The 18,963-nt window shown below is 51.1% G+C and overlaps 1 protein-coding gene and 1 long non-coding RNA gene across 4 annotated transcripts in view; one reads left to right on the top strand and one right to left on the bottom strand.

Annotated features, from left to right (window-relative positions):
* The first annotated feature begins 862 nt into the window (after positions 1-862).
* The window catches only part of KLHL25 (kelch like family member 25), a 665,168-nt gene continuing 647,067 nt past the window's right edge, over positions 863-18,963 (top strand). For all 3 annotated transcript variants that reach the window (XR_014810952.1, XM_084969477.1, XM_005666300.4), the window contains exon 1: positions 863-998. The gene's annotated coding sequence lies outside the window, so the exon portion shown is untranslated. The remainder of the gene's footprint in view (positions 999-18,963) is intronic.
* Positions 7,317-17,887, bottom strand: LOC146401799 (uncharacterized). Its single transcript, XR_014811009.1, has 3 exons — positions 14,977-17,887; positions 13,793-14,211; positions 7,317-9,708 (listed from the first exon to the last, which is right to left on the bottom strand). It is a non-coding gene; the product is annotated as an uncharacterized LOC146401799 (long non-coding RNA).

Raw genomic sequence — 18,963 nt, 5'->3', positions numbered from 1 at the left:
TCTCTCCGCCCCCTTCTTGGCTCTTATAACACTTATCATAACACTCTACTTGACCAGGGCTTTTGTATCCTTAAGTGATCTACTTGAATTACCCATTTTCAATGGGAGAGAGGAAAGAAAGGACATTTATTGTGCACTTACTTTGTCATAGGAGTTTCTCTCCTTTAATTCTGGGAATATTCCTATGAGGATTTTTTACCTGTCATGTTAAAGGTGAAGAAGTTGAATACACAGCAACCTGGAGAAGTCAAGAATGAGAATATAGATCATTTTCCCCATTCTGAACCTAGGTCATTGCGCAGGCGCCCAGAAAATGTTTGTGGAATGAATGGATGAATGAATATTTGAAGGTCGGCTTACAAAAGGAACTCAGCGCGAAATGAGACTATTAGGAGAGCTGAAGTACCCTGAAAAATATATATTTCAAGTTCAGATGGGGTTCAGTGGCTGAAGAAAATCCCAAACAGTGCAACAACCCCAGAGTAAAAAGAAAAGGTTTCCTTAACACTTCCACAACTAAAAGTGTGTCGCAGACCGGGTACAGAAGAGGCATTTGCAATTCACAAAGTTCCATCCTTCGGAAAGCTCGAGAGAACACCGTTGGGTTTTGTTCGCAAACTTCGGCCGCGGGGGCGGGCAGACGCCTGTCTCTTTAAGAATCTGGTCGAAGTCCTTTTCCTCTCCCCGCCCCGCCTTTTCGCGGAGCCGGCGCAGCCCAGTGCCCACCCCTTTCTCCTCTTTCGGACTGAACTACGGGTTCGACAGGCCATCCATCACAGAGGCGCCGCCTCTGATTGGCTTCAGGCCGGGAGGCGGGGCGGGAAGGCCGGAGAAACTAGTTTGTCGGCGGCGCCGGAGCTGTACCGCAGCAGCGGCTACCTCCAAGGCTTCGGCGAGCCGGGGGAGGGGAGCGGCGGCGGCGGCGGCGCCGAGGGTTGCGGAGCCTCGCGCGGGCTGCTAGTGGCCTCTGAGCGCGGTGGACGGCGACCACCGGAGTAGTGAGTACCAGGGCTGTGCTGGGGACGCCGTCTTTGGGCCGGTCTAGCAGCGCGCCCGGCCGCTGGCATTGGCACTTGTCACTCCCCGACCCCCACCTCCCCCCACCCCGGTCCCAGGGGCGCGGGGTCCTGAGCGCCCTGCTTTGGGAGCCCCTGGCAAAGTGAGCCTCGCGGGACTGCGTGCCCCGGAACAGAGCAGCTGGGCTCAGGTCCCAGGAACCGCCTCAGGCACCTCGGGATACAGTGGGGGCTGGAGTTGGGGACAATGGTGGAGAGAGGGGGACTGTAGTCCGCCACCCCCTCCCCTACCCCGCTCCTCCCGCCTCCCTCGTGCCTGGGGACTCGGCGAGGGTATTTGCTGAAAGCTCCGAGCGAGGGAATGAATTGTTTTGCAAATGGATGTTGCGCGCGGGAGCTGCAACTCTTTCCCCTGGGAGTGCTTGATTCATTGAGTCCGCAGACTCTCTTTTGAAAAAATTACTATCGATCCTGGAAAGAGCAGGCTGCCTGTCTTTGAGTATTTGAGCGGGCCGGACAAAGTCCCCGCGCACTTGTCGCCGAGGGCCAGATGGCTGCCTGTCTCCTGCTGAGTGAGGGCCGAGGGGTTTAACTAGGGAAAGGTCGTCCACGAGAGCCCGAACCCCGAGGCCTCCACCTCTCTGCCCCGGCCGTTTCTGTCCCACCTGACAGGGCCCCTCCTCTCTGTTTAGAGAACTGGGGAGCAGCAGAGGAATGGTCACATGCTCTAAATCCTGCCCACCTGCCTCCCCACTCCCCACCCCGGGGTGGCTGCCACCCTAGAGCGCCAGAGCAAGCCTTCTCCGCCCCGGTTGCCCTGCTCACCCCATCTTTCCCAGGCTCCGCGACCCCACAGCACATAGGCACGCCCCCTCCTTTCCCCCCTTGTGGTTGCTTGAGGAGCTTTCCTGCTGGGAGACGTGCCCACAGGGGCACCGTACACTCTTTTTGTGCTGCTATTTCAAAGCCCCCAAAGTTCATTTCCACTATCTTTGAGCAGAGAAATCTTTATTCGAGATCTTAACAAAGGGATTGGGGTGGGGGCAGACCCAGGCGCCCCGCGGGTTTAATGCAGCAGGTTTAATGCGGGCGCTCTTGGTCCTGCTGGGTTGCATTAGGTAGGGGGAAGACTCCCTGAGCTTTGGCCCTTCCTGGTGACTCAGGGCAGGGAAGGCCAGGTGTCTGGGCCTTTTGGTTTCACTGTGGCTGCCTGAGGGAGGGAGGGAAGTTGCCATGGTACTGGAAGAGGATGAAGAAGCCCCACGGTCTTATCATGGGCCAGACTCTGATGACTGTGACTTGGGGTCGGGCTCTTGGGAACCCTGGGCTTAATCTCTCCCCATTCGCAGGTGGTACTGCTGCTCATTGAGCCAAGCTCTGCTGTTGGGATGGCCAGGGGATGTTGGAGGACGCTTGCATTTGAGGACTGGGGAGGAGTAGGACCCAAGGTTCACCCCAGCAGGGGCAGGTTTGGTGTCCTCCTAACACGGGGTCCTTGAGGCCCCAAACCATGCCTTTGGAGGATGACAGAGTCAGTCTTCTTCCAGGCCTGGCAGCTGTCTCAATCTTGAGTCATTCCCTTTGTCAGGAAGTGATTCCATGAAGGCTGTTAAAAAGGAAGGTAGAAATGGCAGAGACCTCCGTCCTGGGGCTCAGGCAGCAGCCAGATTTATGTTTGTGGTGCAGAGAGGGGAGCTGCGGGCAATTTGCACACTCCACGCCAGAGGCAGCTCCTACAGCCTGATGCCCCTTAATAGCATCTTAAACCTGCAGGGGCTTGATGTGGCAGAGGTGGGCAGGAAGGGAAGAAGACCATTACCCAAGCCTCAGCCTTCCTGGTCTGCTGGGAAAGTAGGCTTGGTTCTTGGCATTTATCACTGTGATGCATAAGGAGGGTCAGCGGGAGTGTCGTTTAGTGAATAGTTTTTCATTCATTCGTTGATTCATGGTTCAAAGGGTCTTAATTGGGACCCTGCCTTCAGGGAGCTCCAGGACCAGTGTGTTAGGGGCCCTGACACATCGAGGTGTGTGCACAGTACCCCAGTGACAAAGGCAGCAAGGGTAGCTGAGGGGGCCACAGGAGGGGCACGGATTGGCGAAAGCTTCCTGGAGAGAGGATGCCTTGATTAAGTAAAGATGAGAAAGGTGTGTCCTGGGCCGCTCCCTCCCCGCATCCCCTCCTACTTCTCCCAGAGACCAATTCATTGGTGACCTCAGACAGGTGTAGGCTGGGGTCGGGGAGAAGTCAGGTGGGAGGCAATGCAAAGCCTCAGACCACCTGAAACTGCAGTGGTCTGACCTGTGGAGTCAGCTATTCCAGGAGTTCCCCGGGAAGATGAGTGGCTTCTGGATGCAGCCTCTCTGCTCCGGGGATCCCGGGAGAATCGCGGCCACCAGCACTAAAAGACCAGCCCATCACCTGAGCCCTTAGTCCCTCTGGATCAGCCCTCAGTGTGGGTGTGGCCTGGCCAAGGAGGGGGCCCGTAGAGCTGGCATGAGAAAACAGAGAGGCCAGACACAAATGAATTGGCTGATTGAGATGCTGGTTTTCATCTAATGTGGTAAATTTCATAATTGAATTGCCTTAGGCAGCCAGGGCTGTTGAAGCGTTTTCCCAGCCAGAAAACACTTAGTTAGGACAGCTGGGGGTGGGGGGTGGGGAGAGCGTTGCATCCACAGCTTTTACTCACAGCATCCCATCAGGCCTTCCCTCTTAGGAACCTGGGTCTGTCCCCAGGTGATGGCAGTCAGCCCAGCCTCCCCAGCAGGTCCTGCTCCCTTTCCTGGACCACCTGGCCCCTGAGCAGCACTGTTCCCACCCTGATGTAAAGGTAGCTAAAGCTGATACCTGTTCCTTCAGGCACTCACTTTGCCAGACTGACTCCAGGTCCCTGGCTGTTAGGCACAGGGAAGGGGGATTATGAGGATGGAGACAGAGAGGGCTCAGGGATGGGAAAGCGCCTGTTAATTCTCTTCAGCACCGAGTCGGGGGCAAGAGCCTGGGCTTGAGAACCATGCTTGGGTACAGATGCTGCCTGTGTGTCTGTGGTCAGCCTTCTCCAGGGCCCCAGCCACCCGCACCGCCCCTGTGTCCTCCGTCTAGTGCCAGCAGACTTTGTTCCTTCTTACTGCTAAACCTTTCCTTCCCAGCTCTGTCAGTGCCTTTTTGGATGGAAAATGGTAGACGTGTGTGGCTCATTAACCTGTTCTTAAAAGTGTTAGCTCTGTGTTCTCAGAAATCTAGTTAGTTGGGAAGTTTGGCAGTATGTTTCTGCAGATACATAAAAATCTCCCCAGCCATTCTTTGCCCCCCACAATGGTCTCCTGCATCCCTGAGTTGGACAAGGTTTGGAGGAAGCTCTCTGGGCTCCACCTGGTCTCAATGTGACTGAGGTCCATGGCCAATTCCACCTCTTCATCAACTATCCCGTGATTGGAACCCTCACATCTGTGATGAGTTGGCAGAAAGAGCACTTCGGTGGGGGTCTGGGAGTTGCGCTCTGCCTCTGCTGGTCTGTGTGACTTCCCCTAGGTCCCCTTAGCTGTATGGCCTCAATTTGCTCTTCTGTACAATGCTTCTATTAAATGTCTTGGTGTAAAATATCAAAAGTTCTTGCAACTTCTGCTATTAGGTAGTTTTATAAGGCCTGAGTTACTTGCATAGCTCTCATGAGCAGGAAGAGCAACAGGCCCAGTAGAGTGCAGAGGGGCTGAATTAGAAGGCAGGAGTCTGGCATTCTGGTTCCTGCTCTGCGTTTGATGTGTGCTGTTGGCCTTTGGGCAGGTTGCTTTCCCTCTCTGAGCCCTCATTTTCCTTCTTATAGAATGAAAGAGGTCTGAGTAGGCATGTGTCTCCTTTCCTTTCCTTTCTTGGTGAGTGGAAACTGAGTCAGACTATCTCCAGAGAGAGAGGGCTCTCCTCCCTAGGTTCCTTGCTTCTGCCCACTGCCTTGGAGTCTAGGGTTCAGGTGTGAAGGGCCTGCAGGCACTGGGTGCTCGTAGATAAGAGGCTGGTGAAGCCAGAGGACTGGGTCAAAGATAAAACTGTGCCAAAGATGGGCCCAAGGGAAGGTGGCATGTGGGTGACTCGATTCCCAAGGTTGCTCTGGCTGGTCCCAGGCAGGGAGCTGGGCAGCAGGTGTGGGAGACCTAGCCTCTGGGATGTCTCATGGGCACAGAGCCCAGGGCCATCTCCAAGAGGAGGGATTGACAAAGAGTTCCCAGGAGCAGGAGGGATGATGAGCCCACGGGGACGGAGGGCCACGCCAGACTCCTGCACACTGCTGCTTTGCCAAGGAGGCGCCTGCCAGACCAGTCTGATGGCTCCTTCTGTGAGGAGGCGGGAGGCGGGGGCAGAGCAGGGCCGTGGGAGAACTATGTCAGCTGTCGCCAGAGGGAGGACCACATTGGCCAAGAGTGTCATTCCCCACCCACCCCTGCCAGGAAGACACCTTTGACTGTCAGCCGCCCATCAGACTAGGATGCAGGGAAAGAATGGAAACCAAAAACCTTGCTTATTTTTCACCTGTTCCCATTGGTCCCCAAAGGCGAGGCTGACCACAGATTAATCTAGGGTGAATGGAATTAATTTCCTAATTAAGGTAAGAGAAGCTTTGCTCGATCAAACTCCAGGATGAGCTGCCTTCCAGGTTTGCAGGTGGCCAAGCCAGATTTCTCCAGGCAGGAATGAGGGCCAAGAGACAGAGGAGCTCTTTTTCTAGAAAGCCATTGCATCCAGCCTTCAGAGTTCAAGTTCTGCTGCATCCTAGCTGGGCTTGCAAGACCCTGGGCACCAAGTCTCTTGACCTGTGAGTGACTCTCTTGTTCGCGGTTTGGGAAATCCCGGAGAGCAAGATGTATGGCTCCATTCAGGCAGCAACCATTTATTTAGCACCTTCTGAATGGCTCAGAACCTGGGAAGAGAAAGTCAGGTTCAAAGAGGGTCCCTGCTTGGAAGCTTGGCCTCTGGCCGGTGAGCCCAGCAGTCGGGTGGTTATGGCTCAGTGCTGGCCTGGGGTGGTGTGGCCAGAACCATTGGCCATGTGAAGAAATGGACTGTCATTGGTGTCTCCATTCCTCATGTGTCCAATGAGTCTTTTTTGCAGTTTGTTTTCAGCCAGGTTCTGTGATGTGGTAGAGAATAGGCAAGATCCCCGCCGTCCTAGAGCCCCCATTCACCTGGGGAAGGCAGACAAGATAAACAGAGTTATGGTTGGGCTGCAGGAGGAGGACGGTGAGGTGTGAGGGAAAGGATCAAGCATCCGCTGAGACAAGGGGGCCTCAAAGTAGGCCTCTGAGGGCTGGTGATGTTTCCAAGACTGCAGGAGGCAGCTGTGGGAAGATGTGAGAAAGGGTGCTCCAAACAAGGGAATATCCCAGGCTGGTGACGGGGTGGAGATGAGACCCAGAGATAGGCTGTAGCCCTTGTATTCTGGAATATTCTGATTTGTGGGGAGGCTAAAGAAAGCGGGTTCCTTTTAAGTTGTCTTATCTTTAATTTCACTCACGCATCGGTAGATTCCTCTTATAACCAGTGTAAGAAAAAACAGAGCATGGTATGAACATGGCCCCATCCTTGGTATCTGTCAGCAGTTGGGTGCATACTCTTCTTGTCCCTTTTCATATGCAGATTTTGTTCTCCTATAATCCAGATCATACTCAGTACTCCATAACTATCGTTTAGTATGTGGTGGTGCTCTTTCCCTTTTCACAGCTGTATACTATTCCACAGTGTGGCCAAACCACCACTTTTCTGTTCACAGTCTCCTCGAGGAGATGTTTGGAGATGAATTGTGTCTGAGTTCTGCCCCCCTGTAATCCACAAAATCATGTGCATCCTTGATAGACACCTTTCTGGTCTTGAAATTTTCATTGTCAAAAACCAAATGCCTTTTGCAAAGACTGTTAAGCCAGGTTACTCTCCCACTGATGATGTCTGAGAGCCTGTTTCCCCACATCCTCACCCATATTTGATATTATCCATGTCTTTCCTTTTAGCTAATGTGATAGGGGAAAATGATCTCATTCCCTTTTTTTTTTTTTTTAAAGTGATCAGTTTATCGAGGCTTCCTCTTTTTATTATAATCCACCATTGCTTTTCCAGAAGATCTGGGTCTATCGAGTGCTGGCACTGCCTCTTGCTGATCTCCTGACTGTAGCTGGGGGCTCAGCAAAGCCTTCGCCCTGCGTACTCATCTGTGAAATGAGGCCCTTTTAATCCCTGCCCTCCCCCCTGCCAGGCTGCTGCGTGTTGTGCATGGGAAAACATTCCTGAAAGTTCATTTTATGCTGAAAAGCTCTGCAGACATCATGGGTTTTGCTAGTGAAAGGCAACTATCTGGAGCCCAGAACACTTGAATGGATGTGAGTGTTTCTGAGCAGCCAGTGTGTCCAGGGGAGGGGCTGGGGCGGCATTAGGTGGGGCGTCTGCCCCGTATGCCTGAGATGCAGAGGGCCTCACCCAGCCGAGTCAGAGAAATGAGCCAAGAAGTCCTCTAGCTGGTCCACAGCAAGGCTCAGAAAGGGGCGTTGGTCACCACAGACTGATGGCCTGTTATCTGTAGGTAGAGGCCAATGGTTGGGGCTCCTAGAACTTCATGAATTTCCATGTCTGCTACTTTGGGGGTCCTCGTCTGTTTTCCTATAACAGGAGGCTTTAAAACAAGCAAAAGATTGAGAAAAAGGCCCACACGCTTGATGTGGAGATAGAAGGAGGGGAGCCTATGGAGACCGACAAAGGAAAGACAGCATCCAGACCCATGTGGTCCTCAGGCCCCATGCTGGGGGAGCCAGGGGCTGGTGGCCCAGTGGCCTAAGCCCCTGGAGGAATTCATTACTGCTGGGATTCAGGTGCCTGGGGACATTTTAGCCAGGCTCTCCTGTCCTTCCCCAGGTGGGCTCTAACACAGCAACAGGGCCCCACCATGGGGAGCAGTGTCTGGGCTTGGCTTGGATTCCCCGGCTGCCACCTGGGACCTAAGCCGGGGTGGAGGCTTCTGTATCCCCAGCAGCCCTACCTAGTTGGAGATGGGGGAAGGAAGTTGGGGGGAGGCACTAGGCCACAGATAGGAAGGTGGACAGACATGGGAGGGTGATAGCTGCCAAACGAGGGACAGTGGCCCACCCCACCCCCCACCAGATAGTTTTGGTCGGGAGGCCTCTTGGCTGCAGGCATGTTTTGCATTTACTAGGTATCCCCTGATTCTGAGCGTTGGGTTTTTTCCTGAAGGGAGCAACTCACTTGGGAACTGGCTTGAAGGCAGTCCATGGGGGCGGGGCAGAGTAGGTCCCACCCCACAGCCACCCCCAGCCCAGCTTGCAGAGGCTTCTCAGAGTCAGAGTGAGATGGAGTGAGTCTCCAGCTTTCCTTTCAGGCACCAGGATCAACTGGTCTGTCCGTGTTGCAGGAAGTTGCAGCTGCTATTTTTACCAACTAGGATTCTTTACTGGAAGATACAATTACCAGCAGAATGTCAGGGTTTGGCCGGCCTGTGAGTCCTGGGAGGCTGCCGCAGGCCGAGTCAGGGACTGCAGCACGGTCAGTGGGCATGTAAAGTGAGATTCGTTTGCACGCAGACACATACCTACCTCGGGTACCGGGTGGCTTCCTCTGAACCACTTGCAGTGTCTGGAGTTTTCCTCTAGGCAAAAAAGAGACCTTTGCTGGGATTTGTCCAGATTAGTGCACCTGAACACCTTATAATTGGCTGGTTCTGCAATTATGAAGGACACCTGGGGAGCTATAAACCATTCGTGACTGCCCAGGAAGTTGAAATTTTGTTAAGCGAAATTATTGAGAATCTGCAATATGATAGTCACGCTGCTAAGTGCTAGAGAGGTTAAGACAGTCCCAGCCCTCACGTGTCACCCATGCCTATTAAGGATGCAGAAAGTGCCAATCCCCAAACCCTTCGGACAAGCACTTGGTGTGTTTTCAATTTGTATGCATTATTGCTGGAAGCCAAGCAGGGCTTATGTTAGCTTCTGTTGCTGCGTAGCAGATCACCCAAACTTGGTGGCTTAAACAATGTCTATATATTAGCTCACAGTTCTGTAGGTGAGAAGCCTGGCTCGAGTGGGTTCTTTGCCTTGGGTATCTCAAGTCCAAGGTCAAGGTACCAGCTGAACTGAGGTCTTATCCTGAGGCTCTTAGGGATAATCTGCTTCCAGGCTCATTCAGGTTGTTGGCAGAATCAAGTTCCTGGAGGTGGTAGGACTGAGGTCCCCCTCTCCTCCCTGGCAGTCAACTGGGTGCTGATCTTGGCTCCTACTGGCTGCTGCTTTCCTTGCCACACCCCTCTCCGTCTCCTGGTCAGCAGCAGGACATCAGATCCTTTCCTGCTTCAAATATCTGACATCCCCTTCTACAGTCAGCTGGAGCGAACGCTGCTGTAAAGGGCTTATGTGATTAGTTCAGGTCCACCGAGAGAATTTCCCTCTTTTAGGGTAAGTAAACATCATTCATTATATCTGCAGATCTCTTTACCATGTAGGTAACATGGTCACAGAGTAAGACCAAGGATGGCAATCATGGAACCATCTTTGAATTTTCTTACCAAAGGCTCATGCCGGCAGGGGCTGTCACAACATTGGTAACCTCGGCTCTCCTGAACAGAGTGGATTCCCTGTGTCCTGCTGTGTTGAGCTCTTTACATGGACCATCTCATTTAATAACATGTTGACATAGGGACACCTGTTCCCCTATCCCGATTTTCCGGCGAGAAAACTGAGGGTCAGAGATTGTTAGTATCTGAGCCAATCGTATAGGTGGAAACAGCAGTGCCGGGGCCTTAGTGCCTAACCATCTCATCAGGCTGCTTGAGGCCAGCGTCTCCAGTTTGATTCCTGTGATTTGGGACAGGAATGGGGGTTGCTCTTTCCCACCCAGCATTTAAGATACCTAAACATGGAGTTCCCATCATGGCTCAGTGGAAGCGAATCTGACTAGTATCCATGAAGACACAGGTTCGATCCCTGGTCTTGCTCAGTGGGTTCAGGATCCAGCATAGCCATGAGCTGTGGTGTAGGTTGCAGGCACAGCTCAGATCCTGAGTTGCTGTGGCTGTGGTATAGACCAGCAGCTGCAGCTTCTATTCTACCCCTAGCCTGGGAACCTCCATATGCTGCGGTTGTGGCCCTAAAAAGACAGAAGAAAAGAAAATACCTAAACATGAAACACACCAATCATATTGCAAGTTAATACAACAGACACTGGGCATCTCTCACGAGGACCTTTTTGACTCTTATTCTAGTGAATATTGTGGCTAATCTGTAGTATTATTGAACAGCTAATGTATTCTAAGCAGCAAAAATAACACAGAATACTGTCCTCGGGGAGTTGGAAATAAAAATAAAGGCAGAGTATGAAGTGACCTGAAGGAATAAATAAGGCTGAATTAGAGAAGCAATATCACTGCAGCAAAAAGCCAGTGAGTATTAGAATGTTAATTGCAGGAGATGAGACAAAAATGTTCTGATACTCTCTGTCATGTTCCTGGTACATAGCACAGGGGCCAGCCCATAGAAGGTGCTCAAAAATTACTTGCCATGTTGATTTTTTATCTACCGTGTACAAGGCTCCCTACCTGCCAGACAGATGTCAAGTCCAGAGGAGGGGGTGACTTTAAAACAAGAAGGCTTGGAGTTCCTGTCGTGGCGCAGTGGTTAACGAATCCGACTAGAAACCATGAGGTTGCGGGTTCGATCCCTGCCCTTGCTCAGTGGGTTAACGATCCGGCGTTGCCGTGAGCTGTGGTGTAGGTTGCAGACGCGGCTCGGATCCAGCGTTGCTGTGGCTCTGGCGTAGGCCAGCGGCTACAGCTCTGATTCGACCCCTAGCCTGGGAACCTCCATGTGCCGAGGGAGCGGCCCAAGAAAAGGCAAAAAGACAAAAAAAAAAAACAAACAAACAAACAAACAAACAAACAAACAAACAAAAAACAAGAAGGCTTAGGGGGAGAGGGAGCGGGGCTTGAGCAGGGAGAATGGGGGAGAGGAGAGGTAGAAAGGCCAGCAAGCATCTCAGGAGGTGGTGGGGGAGAGGGCTGGGGAGCAGACTGAATAAGGCTGGATGTCAAAGCCTTACTGAAGGCTTTTGCGCATGAGAGCCTGGTGAACAAAAGAGAAGCTTTGGCCTCAGATTGGGGGAGCGGGAGAGACTGGGGCCAGGGCCCATCATAGCCCAGCTTGCCGTGCTGAAGACCTCACCTTGTGGGACCAGCCACACAAGGGGCCCAGAAAGGAGCTAATGGAACTTCATGGCCGAACAATTTGCTAAAAATGTGTATATGAAGGAGTTGCCATTTCTGGGCACCCATGTATTTGGCTATAAATACACATTACACGTGTAATTTCAAGAGACCAAGAATTATCAACTGCAAAGTCCAAGGGCAGCAGCCCACGCACGGCCCCTGTAGTTTGCCAGCTCAGGCCCTGCCCTCGGCAAACCACTGAGGTCTGTTATTTGGGGGGAAATGAGGGGTCAGGTGGTGAGAGGAAAGCGTCTGGTGATGGAGGGAGGAGCAGAGCAGGGGGGTGGGAGGGTGGGGGGAGGTTCTCGGAAGGGAGGCCACTGGCTCCTGTCCATGCGAGGGGGGGGCAGGTGATCCCACACTCACTGCCTATCGCTTTCCATGGAAGTTTTTTCTGAGTTCTTTTTAAAAACCATGGCTACTGTAGAGGAAGTTGTGCTAACCCAGGGTTCTCAGAGTGTGTTCCAGGAGGGTCCCTGGGATTCTTTTGGGGTCCACAAGGTCAAAACTTTTCACAGTAACACCCAGCTATTATTTGCCTTCTTCACTCATTCTCTCGTAGGGCATAACTCCGTGAATCAATGTTTTCCAAGTGACCATTGCACAAAGTTCCCAAATCAGAGCCAAAGTGCAAGACAGACCGGGAGACAGGCAGGTCACAGAGTGCACAAGGTCACTGCATGGGCTCTGGTCGCACAGTGCAGCTAATCTTTAAGAATCTACTGCTTGTCAAGTCCTGGTGTTTTATCAAAGAGGAAGACCCACAGTGACCTTAGAAGGCTCTTAAAATCACCTTCCTTTTCTAACTCCCTATCAGTGTGTGGCTGGCTTTTCTTCTGTTCTTCAATAAAAAAAGTTTTTACAATGTTGAAGAGTATGGGATTAACCGATAAAAAACCTACAGTATATAAAATAGATAAGCCATAAGGATTTATTGTACAGCACTGGGAACTGTATTAAATATCTTATAATAACCTATAATGGGAGATAATCTAAAAAATATGTATGTATGTAATTAAATTACTTTGCTGTATACCTGAAACTAACACAATATTATAAATCAACTGTAATAAGAAAAAAAAGTTTTGGAGTTCCTGTCGTGGCACAGTGGTTAACGAATCCTACAAGGAACCACGAGGTTGTGGGTTCGATCCCTGCCTGTGCTCAGTGGGTTAACGATCCAGCGTTGCCGTGAGCTGAGGTGTAGGTTGCAGACGCGGCTCATATCTCGCGTTGCTGTGGCTCTGGTGTAGGCTGGCAGCTATAGCTCCGATTCGACCTCTAGCCTGGGAACCTCCATATGCCGCGGGAGCGGCCCAAGAAATGGCAAAAAGACAAAAAAATAAAAAATAAAAAGTTTTACAGCAAAATGAATGCAAAAGCCGACATGAGAATCTAGCCACTATTCTCAATACAGATTTTTTTTTGGAAATGAGATTCATGGAAAAACAACTGTTATTTATGCTAACCTGTAATGAGCTTATTATTGTTTTAAAGTTAACTAGTATACATTTTAATTTTTTCTCAGTTTTAATTTTGTATGTGATAAATATCAATAGGTCAAACCACACATAACAGAAGCCCCTTAGAGTCCTCAACCATGTTTATTTATTTTTAATTTTAATAAAATTTTTTATGGCCACACCTGCAGCATATGGAAGTTCTGGGGCTAGGGGTTGAATTGGAGCTGCAGCTGAGGCCTATGCCACAGCCACAGCAACACCAGATCCAAGCCACATTTGCAGTCTACACTACAGCTTGTGGCAATGCTGGATCATTAACCCACTAAGCAAGGCCAGGAATCAAACCCACATCCTTGGGGATACCAGTCGGGCTGCAATGGAAACTCCCTCAACCGTGTTTAAATTATCAAAAGATCCTGGGACCAAGCCGTTTGGAAACGGCAGTGCTACACAAAGCTCCTGCAAGCTGGGACCTGGGCTTGGGCCCCGAGCCCAGCTCTGTACTTTGCTAACCCTCTTTAGTCCCTCAGCAATCCTGCAGGGTTGGTGTGATTATTTTCACGCCCATTTTACAAGTGTGGAAACTGAGACCCTGAGCATTTGAATACCAGGCACAGGCCTTGCAGCATGGAGGTGGCAGTGCCAGCAAAGGGCCCCAGTATTCCAGGCAGGGAGGAAAGGCAGATGCCTGAGAGAGCTTGTGACGCAGGCCTGGTCTGTGTCCTCAAGTCAACCACCATCCTTTGAATGCTCTGTTCAGGGTGGCACTTGGCCAGGCAGGTGGGGAGACACATCTCCACATACTTCTGCTTTCCTGGGGCCCAGGAAGGAAGATTTGGGTTTGCTAAGTGACAGCGAAGTATTTGAGAAATCACGTGTTTTTCTTTTGTCTTTTTAGGGCTGCACCCACAGCATGTGGAAGTTCCTAGGCTAGAGGTTGAATCAGAGCTGCAGCCGCTAGCATATGCCACAGCCACGCCAGATCCGAGCCACGTCTGTGCCTGCGCCACTGCTCATGGCAACGCCGGATCCTTAACCCACTGAGTGAGGCCAGGGATCGAACCTGTGTCCTCATGGATACTAATCAGATTCATTTCCGCTGAGCCCCGATGGGAACTCTTCAAGTGTTTTTCATTTAAAATAGCATCTCCCATTCAGGCCCACATGGCCTTTGCAGCCTGGAAGGTGGTTCTTCATTGTGAACAGCCCCAATTTTGACATTTGAGCAGGGACTTTGGAGCCAAACAGCTTTGAATACTGAGGACATACACGCATTTCTTATCTTCTCTGAGCCTCAATTTGCCCATCTGTACAGGAGGAACATCGGCGCCTCTAAGGGGTGCCCTAAAGATGAGGTGAAAGAAGGAGTGGTGCCTGGCACATAGGCTTACATCCAGCAAGGTCTAAAAAAGTGACCCTGCCTGTGGTGCAGAGTCTGGCAGGGTCGGTGGGGTGTGCGGCGAAGACAGCCTCCCTGCCCTCCTCCCCAGCAGTAGCTACTATCGACTAGTTTCTTAGCCAGCCTGCCAGAGACAGCCTGTGCATCTCCAGGAGGTGTGCGTATTGCGTGTCTGTGTGTGTAACTAGTTGGTTGGTTTTTAGCAGATGTAGGAGACGGCAAACTATTCACAGCACCTCTCATTGTAGCAGAGAAAGCCAGTTGCTTATTTTATATATGTGTATGTATATCTATCTCTCTCTATATATAGTTCTATAGTGTTCCACTCCATGAATGAACGAGCGTGTATTTAACTGGGCCTCTTACCCATGAACGCTGAGGCTGTTTCCAGCCTTTTCCACTCTCAGCCAAAAGGAAGCATGCAGCTGTGACAATGGAGGGCAGGACTCCTAGACGTGGAGAGGCTAGGGCAGAGGGCATGTGCCTTTGTCACTCTGAAAGATCTTGCCCAGTTGCTCTCCAGCTACACTCCCCTGCCCTCTGCCCTCTCCATGGGCTTTAGCCACGGAGGGACATTCCCATTCCGTTTTGATACCCACACTGACAGGCTGCAGTAGAACGAAGCTTCTAGAGCACAGGGAGTAAGTGGCCAACAGTGCTTGACTGTTTTTTTTTCCCCCCCTCTCTTCTGCAGTTCATTTTCCTCCCAGCCTGTCACTCCAGGTGGCTCATTGAAAGTGATATCTAGGCCAGAGCGCTTTTAATGGCTCCATCTGTAGGCCTTTGCGAATCTTTCAGGGTAACAGACAGGAAGAGAGACAGCCTCCCTCCAGGCCCCCCCACCCCACCCCCCCAGCAGTCCTGCTGAAGAAGGAGGAACCAGGACTGGGAGGCAACGATGTTTGCTTTGCGGGGAGTAGGGGTGGGGAGCTCTCCCCTGCCCCACTTTCTCTCTCCGTCTCGCTCTGAATAAGTAAAAGGAAACGAGTGATTTCAACAGATGGGCAAACCTGAGCGCCAAGTTCTTTGTCCCCTCTGTGATTAGAGCAGTGGTGTCCATTTCACTGGCCCTGTTCCCGTCTGGAGCAACAGCTGGGCTTGCAGACGCCCAGCTTCAGGGACCAGAGACAGTCCGGGCAGCCCCACCAAACGGCTGCAGGACACAGCGGTAGAGGCCTGGCGGCAGCTTCTCCCTGCCCTTCCCCACCGTGTTTGGAGGTGTCTGAGCCACTCCTCCTTTAGCTGGAAGAAGCCTCTTTGTTGCAGGGGTGGTTTAATTAAGCATGGTAAACAGCTTTTAGGACAGTATGACATCAAACATCTGTAATTCTTCTCCAAAGATTTTATCTCAAGAGAATACAGTAATTCATAATTCACCACAAGCAAAAGGTGTTATTTGTTCATTGGGTACAAATTCCGACACCGTCGATGAATGAATTAGTGAGTCATGGTGGCTGTATACTTCATAGACATTAAAGATCACAGCTGACAACCCCAGAGAGCCTGGGCCCATTCATCCTAGGGTCTGCAGGCCGGAGGTCCCTAGTCTATCTGTGTTCAGTGGTGAATGAGGGGTAGATGTATGCAAACTAGGTGAAATCGGGAAAAAGAATGTAAAATGGTATTCTGTGATTGCAGCACTGTAAAATGTTTGGAGATAAAAGCTGAAAATAAGAAGCCAAAGTGAAAATAGTTATTTTGTTTGCAGTGTTTCTCAGCCGTATCACTTTCCCCTGGCTAAACCTTAGATCTTTTTTCCTAACTTCATTCAATCCTGCCTCCACCAATACATTTTAATACCAGATATACTGTAAGTCTGTCGATATTCTATATGTAGATCCGTGCTTTGTACAGAAATAAGATTTTTTTTTTTTTCTGCCCTCCAAGAACCAGTTTTTGCCTCCTTAGGGCAGTGTCCCTCGCCCACCACCTCCCTTACCCCCTTGCCCCTGAAAATATCTGTATTAGGGGCTGTTTCTGGGGATTTTCATCTTTTGTTTCATTTTTGTAGTATCTTGTCAGGATGACTGAGCCCCCTGGTTGTGCCTGTTGGCCTGTCTCACGTGGGTCATGGAGCTCACACTCACAAGAGCAGGACCTAGGCGGAAAAGAGGGTGCTGACTGTCTGTGGCTGTGCCTGCTGGGCTGGAAGCATGGCCCAGGCAGTCCCCCCTGTGGCAGGGAGTAATTGCCCACGCTCCCTGCCCAGTGGCCCAGCCTGTCAGAAGCACTCAGAGGAGGGCCTCCTATGTAGGAAGTACTCAGTCTCTATGACTTAGTAGTAGTAGTACTCAGGACCATCAATCTCTGAGCTGCGGTTTTCTTATCTGCAAAGTACAGAACTAGTAGCCATAGGATAGGATTACCCTTCAGGCACTGTCCTGGGTGTGTGAAGTCACGTGACTGGTTTTGGCCAATGTGACGGGAGTGACCTTCCAGGTCAAGCACTGAATTGCCAGAGCGTTCTCTCTCTTCCCGCTGGCATGATGATCTGGTGACATGGTGGCTGCTCTGTCTTGTGGGTCCCTGGGAGTGACAGTGATGAGAAGAGCTCTCTCCTCCCCTCCCCACCCTAAGCACCAACTAAAGCACAGTGCATGGAGCATGAGCAAGAAATAAGGGTTTGTCTCCAAAGTCACCGAGATTTGGGGCTGTTTGTTGCTGCAGCATAACCTTGCCCATCTGGACTAAACAGTCATAATCTGGTCGGGCTTAGTTGTGAGGATGAAATCATAACTAAGGTGCCCAGCACAGTATAGGTACATGCAGTCACATGCCCAATGTAGCTTCCTTCCCAACCAGAATTCCCTACTGATTCTTTGCAACAGGTGTTGCTTCATCTTTCAGCAGAGTTTCACAGGCCTTGACCCCTCACCTCCTGTCCTCTGCCCCGGGAAGGCAAGGGTAGTGCAGCATCCGACCCTCCCTCCAGTAGTGGCCTGCCCACACCGGTGGAGTTGGCATCCATCCCCCGTAGCATCTATCAACTCGTAATAATAACTCTGGCTCCTTGACAACCAGAGGCTGCTGTCAGCTTGAGACTTGGCTATCAATCATGGAAGCTCAAGTGGCTGTGCTTCCTTAAATGTGCTTAACACTTGTGTGCATTAAGTAAAAACGCCAGAGCTGGTGGAGGAGGCACTGCAGCATTTGCCTGCGCTCTGGGTCTGCTGGGTCTACCTTCCGTTTCTGGCTTTGGGTGCAGGTGTCTGGGCCATGTGTAGGGTGGTCCCCAGATTCACTGCCCACCCGAGACTGTGTGTGTGTGTGTGTGGCCCTTGTGAGAGGGTACAGTGGCAGTGTTGATCACGACCTTGGAACAGCAGGTGGGAACCAGTGTGAGAGAGTGTGAAAGGGGTGGGGTTCTGCCCTGCTCTGGTGAGCTCAGGGGCTGGCTGGCTCACCGTCCACCCTTTGTGGGGAGCTGTTTGACACAGGACATTCTGGTGCTACCAGAAGAGAAACCCCATTTATTACCAAGCAGTGTGTGAAGCAGACACCCTCCCCCGCTTCCCTGAGCTTCCCTCTGTTCTAGAACTTACCCCATGGCCAGCCCTGCAGGAGGGATGGGGCTCCAGCTGAGGCAGGGGTCGAGTGGGGCAGAGCAGCCAGCAGACAAATGGCATGAGCGCAGAAGGCGTGCGTTACACAATTCCCGTAACTTTACTGCAGGTCTGAAGTCCTTCACAATCGAAAGTAGAAAAAAATAAGATCAAAAATAAATAAATACATAGCCAAAAAAAAAAAAAAAAAACAAAACCAAAACAGTTTTAACCTGTTGCATTTTCAGTAATCAGGTACGTGCAATTTTTAAATAAATACAAATAGTTGTTTTCTGTTCTCTTTTTAAAAGAAAAGACCATTGGAAGGTAGAAGCATCTAGGGAAAGAACCCATTGTCTGATAATTCACTTTTATCTAGAATGATCTGTGGCTCTGATTCAGTTACAGTGGTCATACTGATTTTACTTTCCACTAACAATTGGACTTATCTGCTTCATAAGGTGCTTAGTTTGTTTTCCATTTGAAAATTGGGCGGTTGGCTGCCCCTGCACTCCATGGTCTTCCCCGAGGTGTGTGTGTCCACCAGACACGGGCAGGGGTGGGGTTTGAGCTGCAGCATCCTGGGCTGCCCCCCAGAACGGCATTGCAGCCCACGGCCCTGCACAGATGTGATATCTGATAGTGTTGGAGTCTTTTGTTATTATGGTCCCAGGAGAACCCAGATCCAGCACGCTCGATGGAAACCTTCAGCATTTTTCCTGATTACAAAAATATTACTCATTTTTTTAAAAAAATCAACTTAAAAATGACTAGAGACGGTGAAAATCCCCTTATTCAATTTGGAGGGTGGGGGTGGAGCCAGGATCAGGAATGCCTGCTCTGTTCTCTATTCAGTGACAGCGGTAATGACAACAGCAACAATAATAAAATAGCTGACAGTGAGCAGGAGAGATCCAGGCTGTCCTAAATGCTCATCGTTGACTGTCGCATGTAATTCTCACAGCAAACCTATAACGTAGCGGCCATTTTCTTCATTTTATGGTTGAGAAAAGTAGGCCCAGAGAGGTGAGTCACTTTTCCCCAGGTCGCACAGTAAGGGCTGTGCTGTTTTCAGGAGCCCTGTTCCTACCCACTGGCATTGCAGAGCTTCGACTTTCTTCAGGGCTGCTTTTGGCACAGCTGTGCCAGTACAGCTGGGGCGGAACACCTGCTGCCCCTCCCCTCTCCGGGCTGGGGTCCACCTGCTGCCATTGAATGTCCAAGGCAAAGTCTTCGCCCACACATCTGGCACCGGGGCTCAGATGCCACCGGCCCTGTGTGATGGTGCCCCTA

This window comes from Sus scrofa, chromosome 7, assembly GCF_054392235.1.
Source record: "Sus scrofa isolate SSC_HxYL_T2T_F1_AM1 chromosome 7, Sscrofa_HxYL_maternal_Yorkshire_Landrace_v2.0, whole genome shotgun sequence".
NCBI classification, from domain to species: Eukaryota; Metazoa; Chordata; class Mammalia; order Artiodactyla; family Suidae; genus Sus; species Sus scrofa.
Note: the sequence above shows the minus strand (reverse complement) of the source record. Positions and strands in the feature narration are given on the sequence as shown.